The sequence below is a fragment of the Heptranchias perlo genome, unplaced genomic scaffold, assembly GCF_035084215.1.
Source record: "Heptranchias perlo isolate sHepPer1 unplaced genomic scaffold, sHepPer1.hap1 HAP1_SCAFFOLD_44, whole genome shotgun sequence".
In the NCBI taxonomy this organism is placed as follows: Eukaryota; Metazoa; Chordata; class Chondrichthyes; order Hexanchiformes; family Hexanchidae; genus Heptranchias; species Heptranchias perlo.
The window spans coordinates 6,105,646-6,112,083 of NW_027139453.1; the positions used below are offsets into that span (position 1 = coordinate 6,105,646).

At 42.5% G+C, this 6,438-nt stretch overlaps 1 long non-coding RNA gene across 1 annotated transcript in view; it reads left to right on the forward strand.

The window, feature by feature from the left end:
* LOC137312864 (uncharacterized) overlaps positions 1-2,634 on the forward strand; it is a 1,008,715-nt gene extending 1,006,081 nt beyond the window's left edge. The window contains exon 9 of the long non-coding RNA XR_010960866.1: positions 29-2,634. This is a non-coding gene — a long non-coding RNA (uncharacterized lncRNA). The remainder of the gene's footprint in view (positions 1-28) is intronic.
* Positions 2,635-6,438: the final 3,804 nt, after the last annotated feature.

Below are 6,438 nucleotides of genomic sequence, written 5' to 3' on the forward strand. Positions count from 1 at the left end.
ACTAAGCTGTCAGTTCTTTATCTTTCAGATCACAAGATTGTGAAATTGGACCCAACTTAAATGTGAGTTCCGCTGACAGGATGTGCCAGTAGACGATCAGGGCATTTAACCCATCAAATCCAACTACAGTATTCTCCCCACATGAAGCCTGTATCTAACGCCTCGCTCCTGCTTGCTCCCTGTGCCCTAGAGTATTTTCCAGCCTGATCGCTCTTCCACCGTTAAACAGGCACAGAATGATTTGGGACTGACTGCACATCCCTTTCAAATGGATACAAACATAAAATGATCTGGGACTGAGAACGCACCTTTTTAAAAGACATCGACACAAAATGATCCGGTATTGACTGCACACTCCTTTTAAAGAGACATCGACACAGAATGATGCGGGATTGAGTGCACATCCCATTTAAACAGACATAGACACAGAATGATCCGGCACTGACGGCAGACCCATTTTAAACAGACATAGACACAGAATGATCCGGCACTGACGGCAGACCCATTTTCAACAGATACAGAATGATCCGGAACGACAGGACACCACGATTAAACAGACAGTGACACAGTATGATCTAGGACTGGTGTATATTATTGACCTGAACTTAGGTAAACAGTATATGATTTAAAGTTTTCAGCAGACACGAAACTCAGAAACGTGGTAAACAATGTGGCGAATAGTAACAGTCTTCAGGAGGAAACAGAGAGACTAGTAAAATGCGGAGACCCATGGCAGATGTAATTTAACGCAGAGAAGTGCAGTGATACATTTGCTGAAAGTATGAGGAGAGGCAATATAAATGAAATCGTACAATTTTAAAGGGCGAGCAGGAACAGAAAGATCTGGGGGTATATGTGTGCACATCTTTGAAGGTGGCAAGACAAGTTGAGAAGGCTGTAAAAAACATATGGGATCCTGGGCTTTATTAATGGAGGCATAGAGTATGAATGCAATAAAGTTTTGCGAAACATTTATTATACACCGGTTAGGCCTCAGCTGGAGTATTGCGTACAATTCTGGACACCACTCTTTAGGAAGGATGTCAAGGTCTTTGAGGGGGCACAGTCGAGGTTTTCCAGGATGATACCAGCGAATAGGGACTTCAGTTATGTGGAGAGTTTGGAGACGCTAGGATTGTTCTCATTAGAGCAGAGAAGGTTCTGGGATACCTATAGAGGTATTCAAAATAATGAGGGGTTTTGATTGAGCAAGTAGGGAGAAAGTGTTCACTTTGGCAAGTGGGTCGGTAACCAGAGGTAATAGATTTAAAATAATTGGCTAACGAACTAGAGGGGAAATGAAGAGATTTTTTCACACGGAGGGTTATGAAGATCTGGAACGCATTACCTGAAAGTGCCTATCAGGCTCGAAAGGACCTTTCAAAAGGCAATTGGACATGTACTTGAACAGGACTAATTTGCAGGACAATGTGGAAAAAGCTGGGAAGTGGGATTGAATTGGACAGTTCATTCAAAGAACCGGCACGGGCCCGACTGGATGAAGGGCCTCGTTCTGTTCTGTAAGAACGTATCATTCTATGATTCTCTAAACCTGCAAACTTCTTTCATCTCGATTTGACATCATCAGGAGGCGTTTACCATTCTTTGTGTTTCTGGACTTCTGAAGTGTGGTTGAACCGTGAGACAAAAGTTTCCTGTAATTAGTGCGGGAGGAAGCTATCAGTGTAAATATCAGATATACACGTGGATGGTTCACTGGGTACCGTCGGAACCAGATACACTGCTCATTCCGGTTATTTGTCCAGCAGAACACAGCGATCATTCTCTTCAACTGTACTCACCAGAAGGAAAATGAAACGAACTAAACTGTTCTGTCATCTTCTGCTGGTTTATGTCCACTCATAGAGAACGTGACCTAGAGAGAGAGACTGAGAGATTGGATTGGCTTTTTCACTTTGTAAGCGATTATCCTTTGTATTTATTGTAAGAGGCGGTTCCATCCCTAACGTCCTGTGACTGACATTCTCATTGATACTAAGATGTGTTGTAAAAGAGTTTCTACCAATTGCACGTTGCGGATAAAAGCTGAACATCGAAAACGACTTTGAAACCAGTTTCGCTTCGCACCCTTGAGTAGGAGATGGGTTGCTGGTTGTAAGGAAAGAAGTTTGTAAAATCAGCCCTTCAGAGCAGTATCGGTGAAATGTGTTCTGGACGCATTCTATGAGATGCCTGTTGTACAATGAAGGGGCGCTTGCACACAGTAATTCCAGAATCCTTACCTTGTTGGGTCCCGAACTGTTACAAATCGCGCCCTCGGATATTTTTTCCTTAAATTCACAATGAGTAAATATCACTGCGGTAAAAAAAGGCCCCGCGATAAAGCGAACCCAGGATGTCCTATTTATTAAACAATTGCTTTGACCAGATAAACCACGGCGCCAAATCACTGAGATCGATCAGCTACCGCAGAGCAGAGAAGGTTGGTTTGAGGAGTATCCTCATCGCTTCTCTTGCCTATTTCCCGCAGGTTTCCCGATACTGCCAGTGTCTCTCGCTTTGTTTATCTGTGTCAATTTGTGAGTTGATTCTGATTTAAGACGTCTGTTTGTGTTTGTTTCTTATACGAAATAAATGAGGAGATCAGAGTATTCTCCTTCTGACACTGGGGAACTAATGAGACAAATTTATAGCAAGATATTGTTTATTATGATGCAGCAAAGAAAATCTGCCATCTTGAATGATTTCGGTTCAGTTTCCTCCAAAAAACAAAGTGTGACCCCCAACCTATTTCGAACACAGCGCCTTTAAGTTGATGCCAGACACGCTATTATTGAACCTCAGGCTTCAGGCAGCGCACTGATGACCTTCAAGATTCTATGGGCTCTTCAGGCACTTCGTGTGACACAAGAGCTTTCCAATCCCGACCAGCTCCTGGAGACGGAGACATCCGTCAGAAGCAGCTTTCGCCGCTAGGGGCGATATCGCGCTCGAATTAATCGCCTGCCGTCAGCAGAAGGCAGCAAATCCAAAACAAAGCAATGCGGACAGCGTCTGGAAAACAGTTAACCGTTCAGTGTGCAGACTTTCGTGAGAGCTCCAAACAGGACCCGCGGAAGTTTTAAACTGTGTATATGGATATGACTGCGCTTTTGCTTTATAAAATATCGGAGTATACATTTGAGTATGACGTTTAAAAATGAAGTATAGGTATGAATGAGTGTGAGGTTTATATTGAAGAATGGGTGTGTGTGAATGGGTTAGGGTCACCCTAACGCTAACCCTAACTCTAATGTTTATAGCAACGTAGGAGCAGAAGTAGGTGATTCAGCCCCTCGAGCCTGTTCCATCATTTTATTGGATCATGGCTGGCCTGTGTCTTAACTCAATCTACAACCTTGGTTGCCTCACCCGTCGTACGCTTGCCAAACAAAAATCTCTCAATCTCAGTCGTGAAATTTTCAATTGGCCCAGCCTCAACAGCTTTTTGAGGCAGAGTGTTTCAGATTTCTAGTCCTCTCTGTGTGAAGAACTATTTCTTGACATGAACCCTGAACTGCCTGGCTCTAATTTAAAGGTTATGCCCCCTTGTTCTTGACTCTTCCACCAGAGGAAATATTTTCTCTCTATCTACACGATCAACTCCTTTAATCATCTTAAACACCACAATATTTAAGGGAATGCAAGCATCGTATGTGGATTCTGTCCTCAAAATTTAACCCTATTAGCCCCAGTAATATTTTGGTGAAACTGCTCTGCACCCCTTCGAAGGTGAGTATGTCCTTCCTGATTTGCGGTGTCCAGAACTGAACACAGTACTCGAGATGTGGTCTATCCAGAGTTTTATATAACTTTAACATCACTTACACCCCTTTATATTTAACCCCCTTGAGAAAGAGGCCAACATTCCATTCGTCTTTTTTATTATCTTTTGTACCTGTCCACCAGGTTTTAATGATTTATGTACTCGGACCCCCAATTCCCTCTGCTCATCCACAGTTCCTAGCTTCTCGTCATTTAGATAATATTCCGATCTATCAATCTTAGTTCCGAAGTGGATGACCTCATACTTCTCCATGTTGAACTCCATCCAAAACAGTTTTTTCCACGTAATTATCTACCAATATCCTTTTGCACATTTCTGCTCCTATCTACACTATTTACTGTACCACCTGACTTGGCATCGTCAGCAAACTTGGATGTCTAGCTCTCCATTCCTTCATCTAAGTTATTTATAAATATAGTGAAATGCTGCGGCCCCCCTCTCAAATCTGTGGGTACCACCTCTAGTGACATCCTGCCAATTGAAGCACACTCATTATCCTTACTCTATGTCATCTACATCTTAACCAATTCGCTATCCCTGTCAATAGTTTCCTTCCAAATACATGCACTCTCATTTTTGTTAACAGTCTCTTTTGAGGAACTCTAACGAATGCCTTCTGGAATGCCATATAAATAACATCAACAGACACTCCCTTATTTACCACGTTGGTTACATACTCAAACGATTCAACTAGATTCGTTAAACATGACATACCCTTTAAAAAGTCATGCTTGCTCTCTCTGATCAGTTCATGTTCGTCCAAATGTTCAATCACTCTGTCTCTACTAACAGATTCAATTAACTTCCCCATAACAGGTGGTAGACAAATAGAGTATAATTTCCTAGTTTATTTCTCTCACCATTCCTAAATAATGGAGTGACATTGGCAATTTTCCAATCCAAGACGAAACTTCCTGAATCAAGAGAGATGTAGAAGATCATGATTAAAGCATCGACAATGCCCTCGTCTGTTTATTTTAATACCCTGGGTTGGAAACCACATGGAGATTTGTGTGTCTTTCGTCTCGTTATTTTTTCCATTGCATTCTTTTACTCTTATTCACAACAGAAGGCGGCTGAAACGAGCACGATATGGGCGCTAAGAAAGAATTCTACTTCCCAAGGCTGGATCACACCCTGCAGGAGCTGGTGGAGATTTGAAAGTCTTTATATATCACAAAGCTAGTATTTATGAAACGGTGCCTCAAATATCTCCATAGCCAGGAAGGTCGAACTGACCATCAACGACCTCGAGGCAATAAGGTAGCACATTCAGATCTGGAGGCTGCACGTTAAAATCACGTCGGGGTCACCGTTACCTTTATACCAAATGTGTGTCTGGATAAATCGAACCGCCTCACAATAAACACAGTCGCCTTTAAAACTTTAGCGGACGAGTTTGGGGAACGATGTATGTGATTCTCACATTAATGCACTCGTACAAAGTTGGGGAGAAGTCTGTGTGAATGATTTACTGGGAAATCTTCAAAACATTTCGAAAATTCTACCGCTCACGAAAAAAGAAACACAAACTGACGAATTCATTCATTCATAAACAACAGGTGGAGAATCACAGACTGCAGCTCAACGAGATTGTGAGAGCGTCATTTCGCTGCGTGGTGTAGTTGGTTAAAGTGCCAATAGAAACATATTGACAGAAGTGGGCCAATTGGACCTTCGAGCCTCTTCCGCCATTCAAAGTCGGGGAACACTTCAGCAGTCAAGGACATTCAGCAACCGACCTTCGGGTAAGCATACTCCAAGGCGGCCTTCGAGAAACACGACAACTCAAAATCGTCGAGCAGAAATTGATAGCCGAGTTCCGCACCCATGAGGACGGCCTCAACCGGGATCTTGGGTTCATGTCACGCGACACGGATCCCCACCAGCGAACAAATGTTATCTGTTTTTAATGTGACGGGACATTTGCTGTCTTTCTCTTCCTTCCAGATGTCTCGATGTTTCTGCCTTTCTCTCTCTGTTTTTTTTTGGTTGTTTGTATATTCGGTGGCCTTGTAGGTAACACCTCTCTGTCTGCACACTGTGATTGCCTTGGCAACGGGCAGTTGGAAAGACTGTCTGTAATCACCAGGTATTGTTCTGTGATTTATGAATGCGAAGGGTTCGAGGATTTCATTTCCACAACATTCACCTGAGGAAGGAGGAAGCCTCCGAAAGCTTGTGAATTTCAAATAAAATTGTTGGTCTATAAATTGTTGTTGTAAAATTGTTTACAATTGACAACCCCAGTCCATCACAGGCATCTCCACATCATGGCCATTCAATGAGATCGTGGCTGATCTGTGACCTAAATCCAAATAGCCCCCTTAGCCCAATATCCCTTAATACCTTTGGTTCACAAAAATCTACCAATCTCAGATTTAAAATGAACAACAGAGCTCGCATCAACTGCAGTTTGTGGAAGAGAGTTCCAAACTTCTATCACCCTTTGCGAGTAGAAATGCTTCTGAACTTCACTCCTGAAAGTTATTTCTCTATTTTTAGGCTATGTCCCCTATTCCCAGACTCAACAACCATCAGAAATAGGTTCTCTCTATATACCCTATCAGTTCCCCATAATGTCTTGAAATCTACGATCAAATCACCACTTAATCTTTTAAATTCCAGGGAATACAACTCTAGTTTGTGTA